This window comes from Macrotis lagotis, chromosome 1, assembly GCF_037893015.1.
Source record: "Macrotis lagotis isolate mMagLag1 chromosome 1, bilby.v1.9.chrom.fasta, whole genome shotgun sequence".
Taxonomy (NCBI): Eukaryota; Metazoa; Chordata; class Mammalia; order Peramelemorphia; family Peramelidae; genus Macrotis; species Macrotis lagotis.
In genome coordinates, this window is record NC_133658.1 from 713332163 (window position 1) to 713348421 (window position 16259).

Sequence of the window (16259 nt, forward strand, 5' to 3'; positions counted from 1 at the left end):
TACATATTTTAAGGTATTCTTACTAAGACAACTTAGAACTGGTGAAGGTGGTTCTCAGAGTGTTCTTTTTTTAATAGATAGTAATTATAATTCCTTATCTATTTTACATTTAATGTACTCCTGGGGAAAGGAGAGTTGTCTAGAGCATTAAGAAATTAATTGTCTTGCTCATGGTTATTATGTAAAGTCATTGTATAAAGAAAATCAAATGTTTATATAATTGAATTTTCAAAATAGATCAATTAAGGGAATCAGAACTATTTATCTTATATAATTATTCTCATCTTATAAAATAGCTTCATTTAATGTACTTCTGGGGGAAGGAGGCAAGTTTTTTTTTGAAGATTACTTTTTTGAAAGAGAATCTGAATCCTTCAAAGCACAATCATAAAACCAAAAGTAATACTAGAAATCAGCATGTCCAATACAGCTCATTTTATACATGAGGAAATGTGTGGTGAAGCACTTGTAGGGAGGAAGGCAGAAAAAGTCAATCTGAGGAACTTTAGCCTATTACCAGCTGAACATTAATCAGGAAATAAAGAATTCTTGAAATTGGAATAGGACAAAACATTATTTGACTTCGCAAAAAAGTTTTGCACACAACTTTTTAGAAACATCAATATATATGTATATGAATGTGTCTATACATGTATAGATGTATAAGTAAACAATAAAAATTATTAATAGCAACATGAGTACACTATATAGCAAAAGAAAGATTACAGAACTCTGTTTCAAAGTATGTTCCCTGAGGGTCAGTTTGGACAAATAATTGTAATAGACTCATATCCTATTTAGAAAAGTGGTTTATATATACAGTTGATCTATAAATAACTGAGGATCTTAATGCTTTGCTTAATATAATTTTTAAATATTCAAAACATTAATAATATGCATGGGCAATATGTTTTTATGTGGCATATATAGATGCATATATATGTCTACATGTATATACAACTGTGTAAACAGTCATAAGAATATAAGAACAACAGCTAGCAATTAATATAATAAAAATTTCCAAGTATTGCTATATAAACCCTTCATAAGTTTTATCATATTTGTTATAAATGAACACACGTGTACACATGCCCACATAAATATATGTATCAATTCACATTTATGTGAGTGCACAATACATATGTGAGAATATATACCTAAAATATGTATGTGTATGGGTGTATATATGCACACAAAGATATATAACTGTGTATTTAAAATAAATTTGGCATATTTATAGCAAATCTGTGAATATATGTGTAAGATTTATGTGATGCAGATTGTTAAATGAGTGCCTGGTATATACATATATAATATATATATGCATGTGTATCTGTATATACATATATATACATATATATGTACATATGCATTTATGTTTATATATGCACAATGATGTTTGTCCTTCATTGTCTAAGAAGACTATGACATCAGGGAGAGATGCCAAGCCATGAATTGGATGTGAGTGAGGTGGGACTGTGCTAAGTTGCCAGACTCACTTTCTCCTCTACAGCCATCTGAGTCCAGTGGCCAGATATGAATCAGGATGACATATGGGTATATGGGTATATAAACATGAATATGTGTATATCTATTTATTTACATGTGACTGCATCACATATGTTCAGTCATGTGTGTGTGTATGTGCCCAACGTTGGGTTAAGGATCTTCCAATGATGAAAATTTCTCTAGAAATGCAGATAGGTATTGGCTTAGAATTTTTATTTTTCCATTGGTCAAAGTGGATACTACTTCCATCATTACAGATTGAAAATTCTTTTATAGATCAAGGATCTAGAGAATTATCTGGAGCATTAAGCAATAGAAAGTTGCCTAGAGCATTAAGCAATAACCATGGTTCCTATGTGTCCAACTAATTTGTCTCAAAGATAGATATTAGTTTAAATTAGCTACTCTATCTTTTCTATAATATTTTATATTTTACTTAAAAGATTATTATTTTATTTCTGATAATAGACATTAAAATGGTTTAATGAACTAAAGACTCTGGTTCTATTCTCACTCTACCACTTCTTAGCCTTATAACCTTAAACAATTCACTTTATCTCAATTCCTCAGCAAGGCCAGCTAAACTATGACTACTATAAGTATTTCATTATTTATGTATTTGTGAATGCTCTGTAACATATCTGACTTTCTCATAATGAATTAAAAATATTTTTACCATTTCAAATATTTATGACTATCTTTCATTTGCAAATGAATTTATATAGTTTCCTAAAAATATATGCACACATACACACATTAGGAATTATTTAGTGGTTCAACTCAAAAAATGGAAGACTTAAACACTTGTATGGGCACTGTGCTGTTTAAAAAATATAGAACAAAATATAGAACAAAGATAATGAGGGGCAGACCAGAAGGTGATAGAGAAAATTACCATGATTTACCATGATACCATTTTATCAGATGAGACATTGAAATTTTTAATAAATAGTAAATAGAAATGTGGATAAAAATCATCATCCTGAACATGAATTCTGGTGAAAGAGTTAATGTGCTACACAACTCTCTAAGTCTTTTATCATATAAAAAGAGCTAACCTTGACATTGAAAATCAATCAGGTACCTACCAGACAACTATTTTTAGCTCCATGGGAACAATTTTGTCCTGTTTTGATTTGTTTTCCCCATGTTGATTAGATTTCTAAATTATTTTCCATTCAGAAGCAACCAAAAGAGGGTCCTTGTTTATTTAATAGCAAATGCACAAAGTGTAATTTTGTTTGTTTGGAAAGTTGGAGGTGAATGGTGCCATAAGGACGTAGATTCACTAATTCTTTCCAAGAAGAATGACAGAATTGATTTGATTATCATTTCAGAACTAATAGTGTGTGGTGTGCCAGGACAGAAGATCCTGGATAAAAGGATTAAGCCATCAGAAGCTTTATGGGGGAGGTCAGACAAAGACAAAGCAGACAAGAATCTGTTGCATAGTAAACTGAAGTATGACTAAAGGAGACTCTAGCTGTACTGGGAGTCTAAGACATTACTTCTCAGGATTATAAAGAAATTGCTGAAACAAAGTTTCCATGAACAAGTAGTTCTGAAAATTTTGTATAATTTATTCCTTAGCAATCTTATGAATTCTATGAACCTCTTAGAGGTTAATAATTCTTCTTACTTTATACTGGAATTTATTTTTATCAAGTAAACATAAAATATAAAAAGTAATACAAATATAGTACACATACAATTGAAAGGAAAGCATGTTTGACCAGAAGAATTACTGCATTTTTATTACATTTCTCCAAATATCTGTGTCCAAGGTCACAAAGAGTGTGTCAGTATACATCAGAAGTGGGATTTACCATCGGACTCCCAAGAAAAGACAATGTTCTTCTGTCAAATTATTAGCAAGGCTAGATCTCAGATGACAGTAAACTATTTACAGAATCTCTTTTCCAAACTTTCAATTTTAGTGACTTCTATTATTTCATATTTTTCCTGTCTGTAGCTTGACTCTATGTTGAATGCCCCATTAGAATGTGAAGGCAAGGATTATCTTTTACCTTTTTCATATCCCCAGATTATGATGATTCATGTTACATAGTAGATAATTAACTATTTATTGACTGGCAGTTATTTTTATGAATGGGACGATTGATATGTAAATTTGAAGGAAAGTAATATATTTTGAATTTTCTTTTAAAAACTTAGAATTCATCCAGTCATGTTTCCTAGTCTTAAAATTGAGGAACCTGAAGACAATATAAGTTATGAGTGACTGAGGGGATTTGAGTCTAGGATTAAACTCAAAGGCTGGGATATTTTCTAATGCCCCTCTAAAAAGCACAGGAAGAAACTACATGAAGGACTTTTAACTAGAGATGAAGTAAGCAATTGAGTATAGAAATCTATCGTGCCCTATAGGAAAGTAGGAGAGGAAAGGCATAAGAAAAAAGTTGTAGGAATGATAGAAAGGGGAGCATATTGGGGGAGGGGACTGTCAGTAGCAACAGACTTTTGAGGAGAGACATAAATAATAATAATAAAGGGAGGGGAACAGGATGGAGGAAAATAGTTAGAAATAGTAAATGTGAAAAAAAATTTGAAGCAAGTTTCTCTGATTAAGGCCTCATTTAGAGAAATAAGTCAATTTTATCAAAAAAAAAGCATTCCCCAATTGATAAATGATCAAATGATATAATCATATTCAGGTGAAGTAACTGACATTATCTATAGCAAAATGGGAAAAAAGTTCTGACTCAACAATTGATTGGAGAAATTCAGATGAAAACAATTCAGAGATGCTACCACCTACCTGTTAGATTGGCTAATAGGACAGAAAAAGAAAATGTCAAATATCAGAAGGTATGTGTGAAAAATCAGACATTAAAGCACTTTTGGTGAAGTTGTGAACTGATTCATAGATTCTGTAGAGCAATCAGAACTATGCCGAAAGGGTTATAAAACCCTGTATATCATTTGACATAGCAATACCACTACTACTTCTGAATCCCAAAAGAGATAACTAACAAAAAAGAAAGATCCTATTATAGTAAAGAAAATATTGGACAAAGAAATGTGTTTTATAATTAATCTGTTCCCTCTGTATTGATCATATATCTTAAATTTAACATTATTCAAGGCAGGGGCAGCTAGGTGGAGCAGTGGATAGAGCACCAGCCCTGGAGTCAGGAGAACTTGAGTTCAAATTTACTTAAAATTACCTGTGTGACCCTGGGCAAGTCACTTAACCCCATCGTCTTGCAAAAAAAAATTATTCAAGGCAATATAAATTCCTACTCCTATCCCAATATCAAGTTAACTAGATGAGGTCAAAAAAGTAAAAATACCTTGTATAAGTGCCTTTCCCCTTCCTAGCCTCTAACAACAAACAATGGATTCCTGCCTTAGCCTTAAAGTAGTGTTTCAGCTACTGCCAATAATTAACATAGCCTTCAATCCTTCAATCCCTCATGTTCTCAGGGCCACCTGCCATTCCACATATATATATATATATGTGTGTGTGTGTGTGTGTGTGTGTGTGTACATATATATATATATGTACATATATATATATATGTATGTATGTATACACAAACATACATACCTTTCCCTAAATACCTCTTTAAAAAATTCACCTCTATTCAATTGAGTTTCATATCTTCCTTTGTGAAGCTAGCTCACTCTTGGAGACTGTGATCCCTCAAGGAAACTGTCAAACTCTTATACCTTAACTTACAGTTTATCCTCTCATAGTGGCAGATGTGACTGATGCTGACATTGCTACTTCCAACTACCTTTAGTCTTCCCTTTCCTTTGCTTCTGCTAGCCAAGGCAATTTAAATAAGCCTTTTTGTCCCTAAATTCTTCTGGGTCAGAGACAGTCTTTTAAGTGAATTATTTCATGTTTGCCTAAACCCCAAAACTTTTAGCTGGCTACATTTTCCCCAGCAACATTATATGCACAAAAATTTTTAGAAGTTCTATTATGATGGCAAGAAATTGAAAATTGTGGGAATGCCCATCACTTGGGGAATGGCTGAACAAATTATGGTATGCTATTATAATGGAATCCTATTCTAGTATAAGAAATGATGAGCAGGATAATCTCAGAAAAAGCTAGAAATACTTACATGAGCTGATGCAAAGTGAAATGTATTGTGTACAAAGTAACAATATTATAAGATGATCAACTGTGAATGACTTAGCTATTCTCAGCAATACAATTATCCAATACAGCTCTGAAGGATTTAGGATGAAAAATACTATCCATCAATAGAAAAAGAACTGATAGTGTCTGAAATTTTTCTTGAAGTTTTTTTTATATTTTCTTTCATAACTTAACTATTACAGAAATGTTTTGCATGACTGTACATAGATAACCTATATGAAATTGCATGCCTTTTTAATGAGATGAATTGGGAGGAAGGAAGGGAGAGAATTTGGAGCTCAAAGTTTTAAAAGTGAATGTTAAAATTTGTTTTAACATGTACATGGGGAAAAATAAAAAAAAATAAACTTGGGGGGATAACAATAAAAAGGAGGAAAAATGAAAGAAGATTTTATTATAAGTATAAACAGAAACCAGTGTCAACCAGCATAACCATCAGCAATAAATGCAATTCACTATGTATGTATGTATGTATGTATGTATGTATGTATGTATATCATTCTGACTACCCAAAAAACCATGGGGCACTACAAGTACCAGATATCTATTTAAAAAGGGGTACATGTATTCCATTGGGAAAAAAAAACAACTGATAATGTAGTGGCAGTCTGGACAACTATCCTGAGCACTTAGTGAGGATGTATCCCTCACTCCAACCCCAGGAAGGATTGTATGCACTTTAAAAGCTAGATGGAAAAGTACAAACATAACAGGGAATTTTCACTAAGGCCAATTTCCAAAAAGTTAGAGTACAGTCAAACTCATCATTATTGCCTTGAGTTTTATCCCTGTTTTAGGATGGAATCTTCCTTTACTTGTCCTTACATAGGACTGCTGTAGAACAGGAGGAGATATGACTCAAGAGCAGTAGAATGTGACTTCTCTATACTGGGAAAGTCAAAGACTGGACAAGCTAATTTAATTCAAGAATTAAAATAATTCAAAAGAATTTATTATTCGTCATAAGCGTAATAACCTGAAAAGAAAATTTAAGATATATGTATATACTTATACAGACATAGATATATATAGATATATAGATAATATCTGTTGTATTCATCTACATATATATATACACACACATATACAGAAAGGAACATGTATGTGTGTGTGTGTGTGTATGTGTAAGACTACTTTAAAAGTCAATTCAGTACAGGATTTGGGTCTTTAAAGCTACTTCATAGGTTTGTAATGTATTTATTATTTAGCACACAGACAGACTGTATTCAGTCTTTTCAACGTTAAAAATGAAATTCTTTCACTCTGAGAGGCAAAATGACCTAATAACTAGAATACTAGACTTGGAGTCAGAAAGATCTAGTTTCAAATCTGGCATCTTCTGTGTGACTCTGGTCAAATTGAACTTTCTGCAACTCAGTTTACTTATTAGGTGCTAGATTAAGAAAGCTTTAAGGACCCTTTTAACATTAAATTTATTATCATCATAAGATTCAGTTTTATTCAAAAATTGTAAAAAATGATGGACTACACAATAAGACTTTTTCAAAGGGAGTTTTCTTATATAACAGTAAAATCTAGGTCACTTACTTCAATATATTATTCCAGTTAATTTGGATTTCCAAAAGATTAATATTATTCATTGATGAAAAATTAATAGTATTTCAGTTTTCCTCAAGGTTGCAATTTTAGACGAAAAATTTAGTAGTGTTCCAATTCTCTGATGAATAGAGTCAAAGATGCAATTATCTTTTGATCTCTCAAGGATTTTCTGAAATGTCAAAGATCCTTAGTGAAACAAGAATGCGAGAATGTCATCTTATCCTCTGTACATATAAAATTTTCATAATTATTCACCCCTGACCCTTCCTTTGACTTATTTGGTATACATACTTTGTCAATTCTAAACAAAAATTTATTGAACAAGGGAACTAATAAGAAATTCATGAATCTAACTTTCCTAATGTTTTCAATATAGGAAAAAAAGTAATAATGTGATACAGTATTTTAAGAAACCTATACTTTGCTTAAAGCTTTAGAGCCAGGGAATGAATCCCCAGACTGAAAGAAATATTAGAAACAACACATTTTGCAATTGTGGAAACTTAAGACCCAAAATAATGAAACAACTTGCCAAAGGATAGAAAGCTGTTAAGTAGCCAATAACATAATTATAATTATAACAAAAAACAGGGGCTATATAGAGCTTTCAATGTGTCAGGTACTCTACTAAGTACTCTATAAATATCATCTTATTTGATCCTCACAATAACCCCAGGAAGAATTATTATTTTCTCCATTTTAAATATAAGAAAACCCAGGGAAACACAGGTCAGAAAGGGTCACACAGGGTCACAAAGCTACTAAGTATCTTAGGCCAAAGTTGAATTCATATTCCAGGTTCAACATTCTACCCAAGACAACATCTAACTGCCTTTGGCTCTTGATTCTGAGGTCAATACCTTTTACTTTCCTCCTTGACATAATAATAGGAAGTCCTTAAAAAGAAAATGAACAAATAACACAAACATTGCATCATATACTCCTAGACAGACAAAAATTTTTTATATTTATCTATAGAAAATATATTAATAAGAAATATATGAAAGATAAATGAATAGATAGATAGATAGATAGATAGATAGATAGATAGATAGATAGATAGACATATAGATAGATAGACAGATAGATAGATAGATAGACATAGATAGAAAGATAGATAGATGGATAGCTGGACAGATGAATGGATGGATGGATGGATGGATGGATGGATGGATGGATGGATGGATGGATGGATGGATGGATGGATGATAGCATCATCCTAAAGCCAAACTCCAAGGACTCCTTGTTTTCTTATACCCTGGGGTATATGATCTAGCAAGTTATATCATGTTGTAATGGTTTACAATGGGATCCTAGAAAGTATTATCTATCTATCTTTAAAGAGCTGACCTAGATCAGCTTAGAGATGCTTATTCCCAGAGTATTTTTCATATGAGACTGAATTCCTAAAACCATGGCAACTCATTTAGAAAATGGGATGAGATTTCAGGCTGCTACCTGGGGTTTGAAGGAAAGTTTAAGAATAAGGATTGGGGATCCAGAAAGGAACAGAGCAAGGAAAGCAGGAGGCCAGACTAAAGCTGGGGAAAGTAAGGTCGAGGTTGAGACCAGGGTCCCAAGATATATGGTTGGTTAAATCATTTCTGGTCTGCAAAGGAGGGGGAAGCAGCGAAGAATCATTGGAGGGAAGTGTGTGGCTCAGAGGAGGAGGTGGTTCTGGAAGCACCCCCAATCCTCAGGGACTGCTCAAATGAGGTAGGGAAAACAGCTGAGACAGGATAGGGAGGGGAGGAGATGGTTAGGTGCATTGTCAGTGCCATCAGTGAAGCTGCCAATTATAACTCAAAGATCCCTGCCCCTTTGATCCCATTTCTCCATCAATGAAGCTAATGAAAGAGAGGTAGTCCACCAATTCAGGAAGTTATTTGCGTAAATGGTAGGAAATGACATGGAAGTCAGTGTCTTTGAATTTGTGAATATCTTGAGTAAGGTGTTGAATCAACACTGTGACCTGAAGACTGATGTTTTTGGCATCAACACCTGTTGGAACATGGTGGCCATCATGACAGCAACATCACCTGCAAGCTCAGTTTTTTGGATCTCTAAATACCTTTGAAACAATATGAGGAACTGGCAGACTATCTACAAAGGGACTATTGGCAGCAATGAGTTTCCAGGAACTTTTTCAGCTTCAAATTTCCAGCTCAGGCCAGAGTTTTACCAGGTGATCATTCCATAATACTCAGACAAGGATGGGAATTTCAATTTTGACAACTTCATCAGCTACTTCGTGCACCTTGATGCCTTGTTCTCCGCTTTAAGACAAAGATGGCAGCGGGCAGATCCAGGTAAACATCCAAGAGTAGCTGCAGCTGACCATATCCTCCTGAGGCCCATGTGTGTATCCACCTGACTGGTCATCAGTCCCAACTCCATCTCCCAGGACAGAGATTTCAAGGAAATGACCCAACTCCTCTCCTGAAGTTCTGTTGATCTCCACCTGATGTGGGAACCCTCTGGCTCAGGCAGTACCAGACAATGATGCGGTGTTGGCACTGGGGTGCACCTCCTACCCCATATGTATAAACATGGCCACCACCAAGGATCCCCTGCTTCCAGCTCACCCTCACCACTACTTCTCAGCTCTACACTTGAACCTGCAGACCAGACAAACCGCATGCTTGTTCCCATGCTTCCCAGAATCCTTGGAAGTACTCTTATTCTAGCATGCTGCTGCTCTCCCCAGTACACCTGTATATATCTCATATGCTCTAACACGTCAGACACATGCATTCCAGAATCCTTAGAAATACACTCTAATGTATTCTCCACCCAAACCCACCCAAGTATAACTTGCTTGCCTCTGTTCCCAGGAACCTCTGGAAAATATATGTCCATATTTTACCATCCTATGTGTTTTAACATGTCAGTTATGTGCCATCATATGCTGTTCTCATGGGGTTCATGTAGGATCTAGTGCCTTCTCTCATTCTCCATATGCTTCAGGCTCCTTCCCCTCCTCTCTTGCTATGGGCTTGGGAGCAGGAGTAGACCTTCAGTACTGCCCCCAAACCCAAAATAAACTGTGTTCAAAAAAAAAGAAGAAAAAAGAATAGGGATTGATTCATTCTTTGTATTGGTGTTCTCAGTGCATAACAAAATGTGCACCACATAGTAGGGACTTAATATGCTTCTCCTTATCAGCAGAGAGTATCTTTTAGCAAACTATGTATTCTGGGAAATGTTTGAAGTATATATCAAATGATGTCTTAGATTGTCCACTCTGTCATCTTGTCAATTCCACTCTTATGTTCAATTTCTTCTCTGCTACTGGTTCATTCCCTACAGTCTACAAATATGCCCATGTCATTCCCATCCTGAAAAAAAAATCTTCACTTAATATTTCCACCCTGCTATCATCTTATTTCTTGTCTGCCTTTTGTAGTTAAACTCTTCAAAAACTGATCATCAATAGGTGCCTCTACTTTCCTCTCTTTCGCTTAACCCTTTACAAAAAGACTTCCTACTTTATTCAACCAAAAATTCTTTCTCCACTATCTCTTAGTTGCCAAATCCAATTGCCTTTTCTTAGTTCTCATTCTCCTTGAAATCTTGACACTATTAACTCTCTCCTCCTATTCTCTTCTTTAGGTCAGAAGGAAATCAATGTCTCCTGGATTTCCTCCTATCTATCTGATCTCTCCTTCTCCGTATCTTTCATGAATCCTTCTCCACATTGCTCCCTTTAACTTTAACTGTCTCTTTAAGTTTCTTTCCTGAGTCCTCTGCCCTTCACCCTCTGTATTACTTCACTTGGTGATCTCATCAGGTCTCATGGTTTATTTATTATGCCAATGATTCTCAAATCTACTTTTCCTTATCCATTCTCTCTGCTAGCTTCTAAGTTTGCATTTCCAACAAACTTTCAGACATTTTGAACTGGATGTACAAATGACATCTTAAACTCAATATGTCCAAAACAAAATTCTTCATCTTTCCCTCTAAACCCTATACCCCATCACATTCAGCACACCCCCAACCAGTCCTTGAACTGGCAACCTAGAAATCATTTTGAATTCTTCACTATCTCTCACCCCTCATCTCCTATCTGTTGCCAAGGCTGTCTGATTTCATCTTTGCAACATCTTTTGAATATACTCCCTTCTCTCCTCTGACACTGCCACCATTCTAATGTAATCCCTCATCACTTCACACTTTGATTACTGCATTAACTTGTGTCTGCTTGCCTCATGTCTCTCCCAACTCCATTCCAATCTCTATTCAATCAATGAAGTGATTTTTCTAAATGAAATTAGAGTATGTCACCACCTGCTAACACACTCAGTAAATTATACTTGACTTTCCATTGCCTCTAGAGACAAATTTTATTTGGCATTCAAAGTCTTTTATAACCAAGTTCCCTTATTCCCAGATACATATTGTTTGAATAGCCTACTGGCTGTTTCATGAATCAGATACTCAATCTTTCTGCTCTGAGCATTTTCTCATGCCTGAACTGCTCTCCCTCCTCAATCTGACTGCTAAACCCCCTGATTTTCTTTAAGTCCCAATATCACCTCTATAGGAAGCCTTAATTCCAGTGTTTTTCCTCTTTTTTTCCTATTTACTTTTTTCTTGTTTGCATTTTTCTCCCCCAATGGCTTATAAGCTCCTTGAGGTGGCTTTTGCTTATATCTATCCCTAGAACATAGTAAATACTAAATAAAAATTCATTAAATGAATGAAATTGAGATATCTTTGTGTACAGAGTAATGTTCATGTGGTTTCCTTCAAAAGATGACTACTATAAAACATATGGTTAAGTATTTAAATAATTCCATCAAACATTTATTAAACTATGTACAAGATATGATGCAAGGCACAGGTATATATCATGGTTTAACTGTCAATGAACCATTCCTGGGATTCTTGCCTGTGTAATTTAACAAGTTCTGTGACACTGAACAAGTGTCACAATTTACTCTAGATCTCAGTTTTCTTATCTATAAACTGGGGGGTAATATTAGCACCTACCACATTGAGTTATCCTGAAATAAAATAATCCAGGTAAAGTAATTTATAAATATTAAAGCACTTTACAAATATCAGTTATTACTATCACAAAGACAAAAATGAAAATCTATGCTTCATTCTATCTTTTCATGATGGCAGAAAGGAGAGGCTTTTGCTTGTATTGCTAATAAAAGCAACCAGAAAACACTACTCTGAAGTGTTTTAATGGAAATTTTTATGTTTGGGGAATGGAGAAAGATTTTTCATCTAAACTGTCTTCATTTTGTTTCAGAAAGCAGTGCCAGGAATAGCAATTTGTTCATGAAGGTTTGATTTCTGATGCTTAAATCAAAATATTTCTGAGGCTTGAATGATTTCCCTCAGGATCAAATGAGAGTTCTAGGGAAAACTCCTTTGTTCTATACTCAGTTCAGCAAGACTAAGAAGAAATCCACTTTAGCAAAAGGGATGGCTACCTCTAATGACATAGAAATATCCGGGCCCCAAATTGCAATGCTAGTATAATGTATGTTCCCATTGTTGTTTGTTTTTATAAGAAAGAAGGTGGAAAAATACCATTCAAATGGAGAAAAAGAAAATTACCATTCAGGGAAAACCTGAAATGTAGACAAATTTGTCTTGAATAACCTGGTCCCTTACCACTCAGGACTCTTTATCTTCTAAAAGCACTGCCTTCCACAACTCCTCACTCTATCTCTTTCCCATTATATCCCCTTATACTTCCTAGTATACCACATCCTGGTTTGCCTGCTTATGCCTTTCTCCTTCCCTGATCCACACCCTGTCCCATTTCCTAAGGGATCTATTCTATTTAGATACAGTGGATAAGAATGGATTTTAATGAGCTACTTTGCTAGATGGTAATATTTCTCAACTCATTAAAATACTACAAATTTCAGGCACAGAGCATGTTAGTAAGAGAAGTGATGCTTTCTTTTAGAGGTGATTCAGCTCAGGCTTAGATCATTGTGTTTCCAGAAAAATAGACCTTTGTGTTCTATATGTATGTATCTATGTATGTATGTATATATACACTTTCATTTCTATCCCAGAAGTTTAGCACATGCCCTAGGATATTAGTAGGCATTTAATAAATTCTTCCTTCCTTCTAATTCTTTTCATATGCATTATTATAGCTTTATATATATATATATATATATATATATATATATATATATATATATTTGCTTCTATTTAATTCTCAAATGAATTTTGATTGCTATTTGGTTTATATGCCCTTTTATTTAAATGCCTGTTTTTTTCTCTTTTGATAAGTAAATGATTATTTCTTAAGAATCTGTTGTGTGCTAATCACTATGAAGGATTCTAGAGAAATGCAACATACATTCATACCTAACTTCAAGTAGTGAATGCAAGACTGAAGGGAAAGGAGGAAATAGGGAATAAGAATTTATACAGTACCCAGGTACATTCTTGTATACTAAGAATTGTGCTAAAAATCTTTACAAATATAATCTCATTTGATTGTCACAATAATCTTGGAAGATGGGTACTATTATTATCCTCATTTTACAGTTTAGGTAGCTGAAACAGGTAGAGATTAAACATTTCCCAATGTCAAATGTCTGTCAAATGTCTGAAATCCCTCATTCCAGTCTCAGCACTCTATCCACTGTGCCAACTAGCTTAATTTTCTTGTGTCTCTATTTTCTCATCTGTAAAATGGGGCTAGACTATATGATCTACAGGGTCCCTTCCATTTCTAAATTTATTTTTTTAGAATATGATTTAATGCTAAAATACCAAATAGTAGGGAGTAAAATTTGTACAAATTTCAACTTCAAGTTGACTATTCTGATTATTTCCTCCTCCAGCCTTCCCTCCCCCAGTCTATCGTACTAGTATGTTTTCTATTAGAGTGTTAAATTCTTAAGGACAAGAACTGGATTTTTGCATTTCTTTATAACCTTCACTCGGCATACTGATTGGTCTATATTAAAAGATTAATAAATACTTATTGTTTGAGAGGAGTTTAAAGAAAGCTTAAATCAGTGGGCATCAGAAAGGACTTTGTGTAATGGGATGGGATGAGGATTTGTAGGATGGAGAGAGTGTGAAATATTGAAGGAAGAGTATTTCAAACTGGGTGAGCAAATTGAGCAAAGGACTGAAAGAAATAAGAATGGTTAAAACAAGAAACTAGCTTGGTACCTGTTGGGTACTGAGCTATAAGATTACCTAGTAAGGTTGGACCAGATTGTAAAGGATTCTAAAAACGTATCTGAAGTCAGTTGATATTTATATTTCAGAATCCATCTTATTATTCTTCAAAACTTCTTAAGATCTATAATTTTATTAGCATGTTACTCCTTTGCCCATCAAAAACAAAGGAAAAAACTCAAGAGAAAACCATCTATATTTTAATGGGCAGCTGTATAAAATGGTGTAGATATAATTACCTCTCTACCATTCAAAACTAATTTTGGAGGCATACTCAAAATCTTTCTTACTGGATTCAGAATAACTCTCAGAGTTTGAGCCCAACCTTTCAGAATTCCACACTCATAAGGTACATAATGGTAGTGTGTGTGTGTGTGTGTGTGTGTGTGTGAACTATTATGTATGTGTATTAATCAAATGTAAAGTCAATAGATGAAATTTCATGCTCCTGAATATTATTTCTTTTAAAGCCTTTTTGCAATACTGCATTAAAAGGTTATTGGCTAAATAGCATACTTGTGGTTTTAAACAGTAAAACTACTCACAAAATGAAGAACATTTTCTCCCTCCCCACCAGGAGTCTGATGCATTAGGCATCATCCCTTCTTTTAAATCTACAAGACTGCACTCAAATACAATCCCATCTTCACAGGTAGAGATCACCATCTTTCATTACTAACAAGGCAAGCTCTTAGTATCAGTCTAAGCAATGCAATATTAGAAATGTGTTCTGATGAAGCAATTTTCTGTCTGAACTCAAAAGTGAAGATAATATATTTAATGCTGAACACACACACAAAAAGCAAAGAAACATTCCATCTCCTCTATAGAGAATCAATAGAAATCATAACAACTGGTAAAGGAAACATGTACAGAAAATTAATTCTCTGGATGAGTAGTCTGTAATATATCTAAATATCCAAAGTTTAAATCTTCCTTTTCATTGTTTTCAGGCTAAAAACTTATGCGATTACAAATATTTGTTTAAAATACAAGACTGGATTTTCACCTTTATTTTTAAAGAAATAGGAAACAGAAACTTAGATTACATGATATTCTTTACTCCAGCACTCCTTTAAACCTTTGAATGCTTATATACATAGAAATAAGTTTATTTATTTGAACCTTTTCATATAGTGGATTTATTAAAAAGACCTAATATTAATAATATTATATTATCTGTAGATGCTATAATCTTTAAAAAAAATAACATTAGGCAATCAAAGAGCACTTAATCATTTATTTCAATCTGGTTTTAAGGAATTATCCCTGAAAAAATTCAGGTGAATGCACAATAGAAAACTAATTGTTAATTGATTTCTGTTTTAGAGAAAGGGAAAAAAATCCTTTGTCCAGTACTAAAATAGACATTCTCCTCTTGATTTAAATTCCAGAGTGGGAGAAACTGGAAAGCTTTCTGCCTTTTTTTCTCACTGAAACTGAATAGGAATTCTATAATTAGAAAGTACTATTCAACTTATTATTTTAAGAATCCTAATAATGAAATGCAAAGTGCTGGCTCAAACAGTTTAGAACACCAAAAATATGAATTTTACCCTCATCATCATCAGCCAAAAGCTCTTAACACATCCTCATCACATACAGAAACTGTGAAGCTCTCCAAAGACACATAAAAAAGACTGTTTTCTGTCAGAATGATTTTTATTGCATCATATGTCTCCTAAGGGCAGGATCTCATTGTTTCTTTGATTCACCTAAACACTAAATAAGTGGGTTAATTTACCTAGCACTATTCAAATAGCTTTAGACAGATTGTTTCTACTCTACTGAAACCATTGCTTTCACCTTCTTCCCCTCAAAGACTAAAGATAATCTCTCAAGTATTACTGGACTTTGATGGTCCAGCTTTGGTCTTTTC

At 34.0% G+C, this 16259-nt stretch overlaps 1 pseudogene; it reads left to right on the forward strand.

Moving 5' to 3' along the window:
• Nucleotides 1-8959: 8959 nt before the first annotated feature.
• Nucleotides 8960-9555, forward strand: LOC141506346 (calpain small subunit 1 pseudogene; annotated as a pseudogene).
• Nucleotides 9556-16259: the final 6704 nt, after the last annotated feature.